The sequence below is a fragment of the Ornithorhynchus anatinus genome, chromosome 2 (assembly GCF_004115215.2).
Source record: "Ornithorhynchus anatinus isolate Pmale09 chromosome 2, mOrnAna1.pri.v4, whole genome shotgun sequence".
Classification (NCBI taxonomy): Eukaryota; Metazoa; Chordata; class Mammalia; order Monotremata; family Ornithorhynchidae; genus Ornithorhynchus; species Ornithorhynchus anatinus.
The window spans coordinates 67428093-67441114 of NC_041729.1; the positions used below are offsets into that span (position 1 = coordinate 67428093).

At 44.2% G+C, this 13022-nt stretch overlaps 1 protein-coding gene across 1 annotated transcript in view; it reads left to right on the forward strand.

The window, feature by feature from the left end:
- Positions 1 to 13022, forward strand: part of PRKN (parkin RBR E3 ubiquitin protein ligase) — a 1416888-nt gene that overhangs the window by 611955 nt on the left and 791911 nt on the right. The window lies entirely within an intron of this gene.

Below are 13022 nucleotides of genomic sequence, written 5' to 3' on the forward strand. Positions count from 1 at the left end.
GCTCTTAGAACAGTGCTTGACACAGAGTAAGTGCTTAATAAATATAATAATTGTAATATGAGTAATAATAACAACTCCAGGACCCTATTAATGGTGATCTTGTCATTTCTCTCATGTCAGACGTGGCTTGTAGGTGATTAAATTGCTCATGAAATTGCTGAGAATTCAAATATACCTACTGTGGTAATTCAAGTCTTGCACTTCAGTTTATTCTGTCTTCAGTTTGGTTTGATTCTTGGTAACCTGCTGCCCCCAGACATTATTTGCAGAGACCTTAAATCTTTTCTCTTGGTCTAAGTAGCATAACTCTGGGAACTGCAGTCCTGCTCACCTCCTGAAATAAAGAATATAATCATTATATAAAGCTATTGAATAAAATGAGGAAATCTTCCTGTATAAATAGCAGGCAAAAATAACATCTTTTTCCCTATTCTTCCTGGCCCCTAACTCCAGGATATAATCCCCACTCCCAGACCATTATTGGCCCAACCCTTACTGCCCTTGTCCTTCATCCATAATGTTAATAATAGAGTAATTGTTAATTACTTATTATGTGTCAAGCATTATCCTAAACACTTGGGTAGATATCCTTTTTTGTTTTTTTCATTCTTCCAAGTCTATTTTGACCGATGGCATGATGGCAGGCTCAGCAAAACATAGCCGAGGTAGATGTCCCACTGTCCAATCCAGTTATCCTGAAGATCTGTGATTCCTGAATTGGTAGGTCCCTGTTTATTGGTGTCACTTCATATTCCCCTACAGTAGGGCAAGGGGAACACTTTGCTGCATCAGACAGAATCTGCAACAACTCAGTTTACTAATAGGAAAGGGTTATTTTCCACCATCATCTGCGTGCTCTGGTAGTAGACAAAGAATTGATGGGATAACAAGGACTGCCAGAAAAAAAAACAACAGTGAATGTTTGGGGTTTGTGATGAATAGGAGACTCTCCCAGAAAGGTTAATGCCTATAAGTGCAATTACTCCTGGGTCGGTAGTGTACAATGTCTGGTATTTCTGTGAAATATTCCCAAATGCCTTGTGCAGTGCTCCGGACTCAGTTCTAACTAAATAGAGTGCTCTGCAAATGCACCCAAGTTTCACCTAATACAGTGCTCTGTCCAGAGTTCACACCCAATACAGTGCACTGTAAATGCTCAGAGTTAACACCCGAGACAGAGTTCTTGCTCAGGTTTAAAGTACACACCCAATATTGTGCACTGAAATGTTCACAGTTTTGGGTTTTTTTAAACGATATTTGTTAAGCACTTACTATGTTCCAGGCACTGTAGTAAGCGCTGGGGTAGATGCAAACTACCACAGTCCATGTCCCACCTGGGGCTCATAATCTTAATCCCCGTTTTGCAGATGAGGTAATTAAGGCACAGAGTAGTGAAGTGACTGGCCCAAGGTAACACAGCAGACAAATGGCAGAGCCGGGATTGAAGTGAACAATTTAACGTTCAGTTCAGAGCAACTAAAATCCTTCTGACTCCCAGACCCATGCTGTATCCACTAGGCAACGTGGTGCATACTCAACACAGTGCTCTGCACATTTTATTTAGTGTGGTCTGTTCACAGGCTATGCTTAGCAGAGTGTTTTGCACACAGTAGGGGCTCAGTTCAGTGATCTATATATACTTACGAGTTGCTGAAGATGGTAAAGCTTTTACCAAAGCTTTTATCACAACTGTGTAAATTCTGGGTGAAGGTCTTGTCTTTTGGTGTTACGTTGTCTCTGACCCTTAGCGACTCCAAAGGGACATCTCTACCAGAATGCCCCATCTCCATCTGCCGGTAGTGTATCCATAGTGTTTTCTTGGTAAAAATAATAATAATAATGTTGGTATTTGTTAAGCGCTTACTATGGGGTGGTAGCGTGGCTCAGTGGAAAGAGCCCGGGCTTTGGAGTCAGAGGTCATGAGTTCGAATCCCAGCTCGGCCACTTGGCAGCTGTGTGACTGGGCAAGTCACTTCACTGTGCCTCAGTGACCTCATCTGTAAAATGGGGATGAAGACTGTGAGCCCCACGTGGGACATCCTGATTCCCCTGTGTCTACCCCAGCGCTTAGAACGGTGCTCGGCACATAGTAAGTGCTTAACAAATACCAACGTTATTATTATGTGCAGAGCACTGTTCTAAGCGCTGGGGTAGATACAGGATCATCAGGTTGTTCCACGTGAAGCTCACAGTCTTCATCCCCATTTTGCAGATGAGGTAACTGAGGCACAGAGAAGTTAAGTGACTTGCCCACAGTCACACAGCTGACATGTGGCAGAGCCGGGATTCAAACCCATGACCTCTGTGGTTTACCATTACCTCCTTCCGCGCGGTCAACTTGAGTCTCTGCCCTCGACTTTCTCCTGTGCCGCTACTGCCCAGCACAGGGGAGTTTTGACTTGTAGCAGATGGCCTTGCCCTCGCTAGCCGCTGCCCAAGCTCTCCTTGACTCTCCCTCCCATAGTCGAGACTGGTAGAGTCCTGGAAACTCTCCAGGAGCCACCCTGAGAAAGGCTGGGTGAAGGAGTGAGGGGATAATGCTGCCTTTCACCCATGGTTGCAATTGTTAAGAATTTATGCTTTCGAAGGAAGAAACCACATTTGTGTACAAGGTAGGCGGAGTGGAATTACTCTCCTCCCCACCCACCCCTCGAAGGGTTATTGTAGGCACATCTCCTCCAAGAGATCTTCCCTGACTAAACCCACTTTTCCTTCTCTTCCTTCTGCCTGGCCCTGACTTGTTCCCTTTATTCATTCCCCCTCCCAACCCCACAGCACTTATGTACATATCTGTATTTTAGGGGGAAGCGGTATGGCCTAGTGGACAGAGTATGGACCTGGGAGTCAGAAGGACCTGGCTTGGAATCCCTACTCTGCCACTTGTCTGCTGTGTGACCTTCGGTAAGTCATTTCACTTCCTCTGTGCCTCAGTTACCTCATCAGTAAAATGGGGATTAAGACTATGAGCCCTGTCGGGAACAGCGACCATAGCCAAGCCTATTATTTTGTATCTACCGTAGTGGTTAGTACAGTGTCTGGCATATAGTAAACACTTAAATGCCACAATTATTATTATTGTGATGATTAATAATTTATTTATATTAATGTCTTTCGCCACCTCTAGATTGTAAACTCGTTGGAGGCAGGGAATGTGTCTGTTATATATTGTTATACTGTACTCTTCCAAGCACTTTAATAATAATGATAATAATAATAATAGTAATAATGAAGATATTTGTTAAGTGTTTATGTGTGCCAGGCACTGTACTGAGTGCTGGGGTGGATATAAGTAAATCAAGTGGACACAGTTTGTGTCCCACGTGGGGCTCACAGCCTCAAGTCCCATTTCACAGATTAGGTAATTGAGGCACAGAGAAGGGAAGCGCAGGGTCACACAGCAGACAAGTAGCAGAGGCAAGATTAGAACCCATGACCTTCTGACTCCCAGGCCCGTGCTCTATCAGCTATATCATGCTGCTTTTCTGCACACAGTAAGCGCTCAATAAATATGACTGACTGACCTGACTGCAAAGATATCTAGCTGGTTCTTGAAATAATTTTTACTGGAAAAAATAAATGAGTCAGTGGGCTCTGCATCTCTTCCTCCTCCGATCTGTTTTCTGGCTTCAGTTCATTCTGCTCTCCCCAGCGTAGCTCTTTCTACCCCAACCTTATTTCTGCCCCCTTCCCCCACCCTCCCCCCTTCTCACTCTCCTGGCTTCACCTCACAGACTAATTCTGGGAAGAAACGGACTCACTTGCTGTATAGTCTGATAGAAAGACTCTCATCTCTTCGCTTCAGGTCCTGGGGGGGAAATTTACTGAAACTCATTACCTGGTGGAGTCTGCATTGGGCTGACATCCCCAGACCTTTTCAGCCTTGTTTCCCGAGGATAGATGTGCCTGTCCCAGAAACCTCAATTACAGGTGGCAGGAGGTAGCGGTTTTGGAAGTTTCATCGACAATATGGCATCTGTCGGGAGGCGGAAAATATGCCAGGCTTGGATGTGTGAGGAGTGCCAAGCTTGGATTTCTGACAGGAGAAGAAAGATGCTTTCTTTCTGCTGTCAGAGGTGGAGAATACCATCCTTACGTTTACAGTAAAGTGGTATATGTTAAGCGCTTACTCTGTTCCGGGCACTGGGTGCTGGGGTAGATACAAGCAAATCAGGCTAGACACAGTCCCTGCCCCACTTGGGGCTCACAGCCTTAACCCCCATTTTATGGAGGAGGTAATTGAGGCACAAAGAAGTGAAATGATTTAACCAAGATCACACAGTGGTAGAGTTGGGTTTAGCCCGGTATGGACCGGGATTGTCTCTATTCCTTAAGTGTACTTTCCAAGCACTTAGTACAGTGCTCTGTACACAGTAAGCACTCAATAAATATGATTGAATGAATGAACCCAGGTCCTTCTGACTCCCAGGCCCAAGCTTTATCCACTAGGCCGTGCCCCTTCTCAAGTAAAACTCCATCTTTGTTAGTCATAATTGCCGGCTAATAAAGCACAAATAAATCATTGAAATCATTTTGGTACTGCTCTCTTCATGCTGCTGGCTTCCTGGCCAGGGAAAATGAATTGATCTTGTCTTCCTGATCATCTGTCTCTAGCAGGGTTGGACTAGCTTCACAGACCAGTAGGTGGGGGCGTTAGGTTTCTGTGAGACTTCAGGTACATTACTAATTAATAATGATCACTGTGGTATTTGTTAAGCATTTACTAAGCACTGTGGTAGATGCAAGGCGATCAGATTAGACACATTCTCTATCCCGCATGGAGCTCACAGTCTGAGTAGAAGGGAAAATATTTTTCAGGTCTCCCTGTCAGTCACATGAGGAGCAGCATGGCCTAGTGGATAGACCTCGGCCCTGGGTGTTAGAGGACCTGAGTTCTAATCTCGGCCCCTCCACTTGTCTGCTGTGTGACCTGGGGCAAGTTACTTAACTTCTCTGGGCTTCACTTACCTCATCTGTAAAATGGCGATTAAGATTTTGTGAGCCCCATGTGGGACAGGAACCTGATTAAAGTATATCTACCCTAGCGTTTAATTCAGTGCCTGTCATGTAGTAAGGTCTTAACAAACACCATAAAAACATAAATCAAAAAGAGTTAGACTTTGAGAGCATCCAACGTGGGCTTCTCTTACTCAACAAATGTACAACTAAATTGGTAATTACCAACCAGCCGTATTTACTGAATATTTACCGTGTCCAGAGCACTGAACTAAGGCTTGGGTGAGTACAATAGAACAGAGTTGGTAGACACATTTCTTGCCCACAGTGAGCTTACAGTCTAGAAGGAAAGCGACAGTGTTGGCTGGAGACATATGCACTCTGGTGTCCTGGTGCCCCGAGAGAGATGCGGCCAGCCCCCAAATTCCCTAAGGTCAGTGCTCCTTCCTCCTTACCTCCCCCAGCTCCATGGAGCCCCCAAGACTTAAAGAAGGGCTAGAGGATTCCTAGGCAAATTTGAGTAATTTATTCCAGGACACAGCTGGGACCACTCCCTCCCTCTGCTCTACCCTCCTCCCTGCCCCAAAGCACTTGTGTATATGTGAACATGTTTATTATTCTATTAATTTTATTAATGATGTATATAGGTATATCTGTAACTCTATATTGATGCTGACTGTATATATTTTCGTTACCCTATTTATTTTGTTAATGAATTGTACATCGCCTTGATTCTATTTAGTTGCCATTGTTTTTACGAGATGTTCTTCCCCTTGACTCTGTTTATTGCCATTGTTCTTGTCTGTCCGTCTCCCCCGATTAGACTGTAAGCCCGTCATAGACTGTCTCTATCTGTTGCTGACTTGTTCATCCCAAGCGCTTAGTACAGTGCTCTGCACATAGTAAGCGCTCAATAAATACTATTGAATGAATGAATGAATGAATGAATGAATGAATGATGCCTGTTTACTTGTTTGGATGTCTGTCTCCCCCATTCTAGACTGTGAGCCCGTTGTTGGGTAGGGATTGTTTCTGTTGCTGAGTTGTACTTTCCAAGCACTTAGTACAGTGTTCTGCATACATTAAGCGCTCAATAAATACGATTGAATGAATTAATGAACCACAAGCTGATAGGTTGACTTTCCTATTCGAAAAAGTCACTAGATAAGCAGCGTGGCTCAGTGGAATGAGCCCGGGTTTGGGAATCAGAGGTCATGGGTTCGAATCCCTGCTCTGCCACTTGTCAGCTGTATGACTGTGGGCAAGTCACTTAATTTCTCTATACCTCAGTGACCTCATCTATAAAATGGGGATTAAGATTGTGAGTCTCACATGGGACAACCCAATCACCCTATATCTTCCCCAGCGCTTAGAACAGTGCTCGGCACTTAGTAAGGGCTTAACAAATACCAACATTATTATTATTATTACCACTGACAGAGAAGTTCATCTTTGAGGGTGTGTGTGTGATTGAAAAGGCCAGCAGGGGATCAACCAATGGTAGTGATTGAACACTTGAGCTGAGCACTGTATTAAGCTTTTGGGAAAGGATAATGCAACAGCGTGGGGAGACATGTTCCCTGACTACAAAGAGCTCAAAGTCTAGATGGGGAGACAGATATCAACATAAATAAAAAGATTAGGGGTATGTAAATGAATGCTCTGAGGATGTAGGTGGGGAGATTATCAAGTGCCTGAAGGTTATGGGTTCAAGCACATAGGACATGCACAAGTGCATAGTACAGTGCTCTGCACACAGTAAGCACTCAATACATATGATTCAGTGAAATGAATGAATAGGGGAAAAGAGGGTTTGAGGCACTGAAGGTAGGGAGAGTGGTGGTCTTCTGTTTATGGAATCACAGCCACATCAGACATACGAAAAGGTTGCCTCTTGTTATGTTCTGCTTAATTTTTGTAGCACTTGGAGGTGTTTTCTCTTTTGCCTCCACATCTCTCCACATAAAGCTTTTGCCCAAAGCGAGCCACTCCCTTCTGCCTTCAGCAAGTAACATCCATTGTACAGCTGAAGCAACATCGTCTGAAGTTTTGTTTTACTGTCTCCTTAAAACAAGTTAGCACATTTATTGCTGATGTGCTTATCAATTTTTTTGTGTCTCTTTGCTTCTTTGTGTGTGTACAGATCCATTTTTCTTTCTTCCTCCTACCTGTAATTTCTGTCAGTGTTGTTGGTTTAAGGTATTTGTTAAGTGCTTATTTTTTGCCAGGCATTGTACAAAAGTGTTTGGATTATAGTAGACAACAGAGAGATAAGGTAGGAGGGGGTTGATTGAATGCTTCCAAGCCAATGATAAGGAGTTTCTGTTTGATGTGGTATTAGATGAGCAACCTCTGGAGATTCTTGATGAGTGGGGAGACATGGCCTAAAGTCTTTTTAGAAAAATGAACTAGGCAATAGAGTGAAGTACGGACTGGAATGGGGAGAGACAGGAGGCAGGGAGGTCAGCAAGGGGGTTGATGAGGTAGTCAAGGCAGGATAGGATAAATGCTTGGATTAACATGATAGCAGTTTGGGTGGAGTGGAAAGGGTGTATTTTAGCGATGTTTTGAAGGTTGTTGAACCGATAGAATTTGGTGACAGATTGGTTGAATGTGAGAAGTGAGCCAAGAATATATGGGCTCTAAAGGAATGAGAAAGACATGGGGAAGACAGGTTTGGGTGGGAAGATGAGGAGTTCTGTTTCGCACATGTTTAGTTTGAGTTGCCAAAGGGACATCCAGGTAAAGATGTCCTGAAGGCAGGAGGAAATGTGAAACTCAAGAGAAGGAGAGAGATTGGAGCTGCATAGAGATGGTGTTGGCGATCCGCCACCGACTGCTATGGTTTAGAACCTTGGTGAGTAAAGAATTACTCCGAGGGGATAAACAAGGCCAAAACAAGTTTATTTCACTCCCAACTCCCAGCCCCCTGTCCGCATTATAACGCCAGGAATTTAAGAGGGGCCGGCGATCCCTCGAGGGAAGGAGAGCGCACCCAAGTCCTTTGTTCTTCTCTTTTTATACTTTGTTAACATGTCCGTAGGCATTGTCTCGCTTCCTGATGAGCCTGAGTGTTTGTGGCGACTCCAGGTCTGCTCGCCTTTGATAACGAACCATTATTCGCTGTTAGGTGCTGGGGGAAACCTCAGGCTTGGGCCTTGAAGCCCTCCCACAGTGTCCTCTCCCGTAGTCAGTATACCTGCCTTGGACTGCCCACTTGCTGTTTTTGGGCCATCCCTCTGTAGAGAAGCAGCGTGGCTCGGTGGAAAGGGCCTGGGCTTGGGAGTCAGAGGTCGTGGGTTCGAATTCCGATTCTGCCATTTGTCAGCTGTGTGACTGTGGGCAAGTCACTTCACTTGGGCCTCAGTTACCTCATCTGTAAAATGGGGATTAAGACAGTGAGCCTCACGTGGGACAACCTGATTACCCTGTATCTACCCCAGCGCGTGGAACAGTGCTCTGCACATAGTAAGCACTTAACAAATACCAATATTATTATTCGCCCATGGCCACCCTTCCTCAGTCGTAGCTGAAGCCCTGGGAGTTCTCCCGTAATAATAAAAATGATGGGTTTTTTAAGCACTTATATGTGGGGATGGGGATGGGGGATGGGGACGGGGGCATGGAGAGGATACAAGCAAATCAGATTGGACACAGTTCCTGTCCCATGTGGGGCTCGCAGTTGCCGAGAGAGTGTGTGTAGGTGGAGAATAGAAGGGAACCCAGAACTGACCCTTGAGGGGCCCCCAAGGTCACAGTGTGGGAGACAGAGGAGGAGCCAGAGGAGAGATTGAGAAGGAGCTCTCAGAGAGCTGGGAGGAGAATCCTGGAGGCAGGGTGGTGTCTAGTGAAGCAGCGTGGCTCAGTGGAAAGAACACGGGCTTTGGAGTCAGAGGTCATGAGTTTGAATCCCAGCTCTGCCACTTGTCAGCTGTGTAACTACGGGCAAGTCACTTAACTTCTCTGTGCCTCAGTTACCTCATCTGTAAAATGGAGATTAAGACTGTGAGCCCCACGTGGGACATCCTGATTCCCCTGTGTCTACCCCAGTGCTTAGAACAGTGCTCGGCACATAGTAAGCGCTTAACAAATACCAACATTATTATTATTATTATTGTTATTAGTGAGGGTTTTTTTAATAGGAGAGGGGAGACACGATCACAAATGAAGCTGTGGGATTGAAGGCCCTGGAAAACGAACGATTGAAGATGACACTCAAAGAGGGAAGAAAGGAGGGAGCTAGCATTTTAATAAGGTATGAAGGGATGGGGTCAGTAGCACAGGGGGTGGGGTAAGATTTCAAGAGGAGGCAAGATCTCTTCTTGAAATGCCACTGGAGATATTGGTAGGATTGAAAAAAGAGAAGAAGAGAGGGGGTCTGGAGAGGAGCAAGGGAGAATTTCTGGAGATCACACTTGATGATTTCAATTTTGTTAATAAAGTATGTAGCCAGATCATAAGGGCCAGCTCTAAATAACTATTATTATTATCATTATTTTTGAGATTGTGAGGGTGAGTGGACAGGAAGTTTGAGAAAGGAGTTAAATGTCTGGAACAGCTCAAAGGGGCAGTGTATACGGGGGTGAATTATGAAGGAAAAGTAATGTTGTCAGTCAGAGGAGAGGACAACACTGAAGCAGGCAAGAATGAATTGAAGGCGGATAAAATCAGACATATGTCTGGATTTCTGCCAACAGCTTTCCACAGCTTGAGCACATGTTGGTCATCAGACCAACATCTCTGAATCTGTCTTTCTGTGCTTATTCCCCCATCCATAGCCAAAAATCTGATCATCTCTGACCTGGACTATTACAACCGACCACTTCCGCTCTGGGTTTTCCATCTTCAGTCCTGCCCTCCTGTCATGATACCACAAAACCACTGCCAATCTGCCTCTCTTTTCAACCTTTTTCCCATAGTACATTATCCTCCTTTTGGAATAGGATCAAGAATCCTTCCATCTTCTTTCCACATCCATTTCTGGGTCACTAGGCTATCTCATGTCTCTTCTACAGAAGTGCAGCATCAAAAAAAAAAAAACTTAAAAAAGAACATAGCTATCCCCATCAATCAGGAAAGAAGATAATGTAGGTCAATTTGTATTCCTCCTCAAATATCATTAGGATTTTACTGAAACATTTTTTAGGTATTATCAACTGGGAGGGTTTTTTATGCATTGGTAATAACTGGGTGAAGGAAATTTCAGTGTATTGATAGATTTTATTGTTCAAACTATTATTCTAATTAAAAAACATAAATGCAATATAAAATTTTATCTAGAAGGGAACTTAAAGTGGAGCAATTTAAAGACATCGGGAATGTTCAAGTTATGATGATGACGTTAAATGGGCCAGAACATTTGTAAAATTAATTATTTTACAGCGACTGAATAAGACATATTTTACAACTTTGTTGTTGATTTATTCCTCTTACTACTTAAGATTTGTACTGTCAAGGGAATGAATAAATGGACCTAGGTCCCTATCCATCAATGCATTTCTCTAGCACTTGTCGTCGTATCACTTAGGCAATCAGATGAGTTATTACATCAGGCGTGAGGAATAAGAAGAGGTAACCCTCCCAGTGAAGTGTAGCGTAGAAAATACTCAGATCAACAGCTCACTCTCAGGCATGGCTCCATCATTCCCACTCCCTCCTGGTTAGTTCAGGACTCTGCACATGTAGTAAGCGTTCAATAAAGTTGAATGATCAATTAATAATAATAATGATGGCATTTGTTAAGCGCTTACTACGTGCAAAGCACTGTTCTAAGCGCTGGGGATGATACAAGGTGATCAGGTTGTCCCACGTGGGGCTCACAGTCTTAACCCCCATTTTACAGATGAGGTAACTGAGGCACAGACAAGTTAAGTGACTTGCCCAAAGTCACACAGCTGACAAGCGGCTGAGCTGGGATTTGAACCCATGACCTCTGACTCCCAAGCCCGTGCTCTTTCCACTGAGCCAGGCTGCTTCTCCAGGGCGCACACTATGCTCACATTATGAAGGAAGCAAACTTCACGACTTTTATTCGGTTTATATGCTCTGTTTCCTGGTGGCTGAAGCAGCAGACCTCCCTCCCTGCCTGCATATGTCTGCCCCTTGATGATTCCAATAATAAAAACCATAAATATAGAAGGTAAGCCCTTCCTATGTGCCACCCACTGTACTAAGTGCTGCGGTAGGTATAAGATAATCAGGTTAGACAGAGTCCTTGTTCCACAAGGAGATCACAGTCTTATATATTTTATATCTGTTTTATGTGTGATGAAACTGAGGCATGAAGAAGTGACTTGTCCATACAGGAAGCAGCATGGCCTAGTGGATGGACCACAGGCCTGGAAGTCAGGAGAACCTTGGTTCTAATTAATGCACTGCCACTTATCTACTGTGTAACCTTGGGCAAGTCATTTTACTTCTCTGTGCCTCAGTTACCTCTTCCGTAAAATAGGGATTGAGACTGTGAACCCCATGTGGGACAGGGACTGTGGCCAATTTGATTAGCTTATATCTACCCTGATGCTTAGTACAGTGCCTGGCAAATAGTAAATATCACAATTATTATTATTATGCTCTTTCAGGGCAGGGATTAAGTCTACCAACTGTATTATATTGCTCTCTCCCAGGTGCTTAGTACAGTGCTCTAAACACAGTAAGCTTTCAATAAATATCTTTGATTAATTGAGTGATTCTGAGGATATGTGAAGGTTTTTTGGTAGAGATAGAATGTGACTGGCAATGCTTTTCACAGTGCTTTCTCACCAGAACTTGTCCCTTTCTGCATTTTGCATTTGTAACCCAGAGTGCTTGGTGCCCCTGTTTCTTTGTTTGTGATGTGATCTCCTCAAAGTCTCTCTTCTAAGGCAAACACCTCATTTCTAATTGCTGAATCCCAGCTGGTCTGTCTTCTGCTACTCTCTCTCAATTCCACCCTCATACGCCACATCATTGAGGTTTTGTTTTCTCGTCTCTTTAAAGCTTTTCCGCTGGCCACACTATTTACAGCTTCCCCGTTGCAACTAAGCTAGGCAGTGTTTTCATTTTCTTGCTGTTCCTCATTCAGCTCCACATCCTGCCCATTGCTAAGGTGCAATGATGGCTTTACCTGTTGAACGCTTACCATGTGCCACTGCACTAAATGCTGGGGTAGATACAAGATGATCAACTGGGGCACACCCCCTAACCCTCTTGGGTCTCACAGCCTAACTAGCAAGGAGTAGGATTTAATACACAGTTGACAGATGAGGAGTTAATTGTGCTATTTAAGTGCTTACTATGTACCAAGTACTGTTCTTGGAGATACGAGCTAATCAGGTTGGACTCAGCCCCTGTCCCACATAAGGCTCACTGTCTTAATCCCCTTTTTCCAGATGAGGAAAATGAGGCAGAGAGAAGTGAAGTGACTTGCCCAAGGTCACACAGCAGGCAAGAGAGGGAGCTAGTATTAGAACACATGTTCTCTGATCTCAGGCCCATGGTTTTTCTATTAGGTCAAACTGCTGCTCATGTGTCCTTTTATGCTAAGGACCTTAAGTGCATTCCAGGATCTTTTTACGGATCAATCAGTCAGTCATATTTAGTGAGCCCTTGCTGTGTGCAGAGACCTGTACTAAGCGCTTGGGAGTATACACTATAACAATGTAACAGCCACATCCCCTGCCCACAAGGAGCTTACAGTCTAGGAGAGACAAGCATTAATATAAATAGATAAATGACAGGTAGGTACATAAGTGCTGTGGGCCTGGGAGGGAGGATGAATGAAGAAGCAAGTTAGGGTGACGCAGAAAGGAGTGGTAAAAGAGGAAAGGAGGGCTTAATCAGAGAAGGCCCCTTGGCACCCTGCCTTGCGCTGTTGGGTCACTGAGAAAATTGTGGTTGATGTGGTTAGCTCCTTCTCTAGGATCTAAGTTCCTTGTGGGCAGGGATCTCGTCTCCCCACTCTCTTGTATTGTCCTCTCTCAAGCATTTGGTACAGTGCTCTACACAGAGTAAGAGCTAAATAAATGCCACTGATGGATTAATGAAGCTGAGTAGAGAGAATCTCTATTTCTCTATTTACTGGTCACACT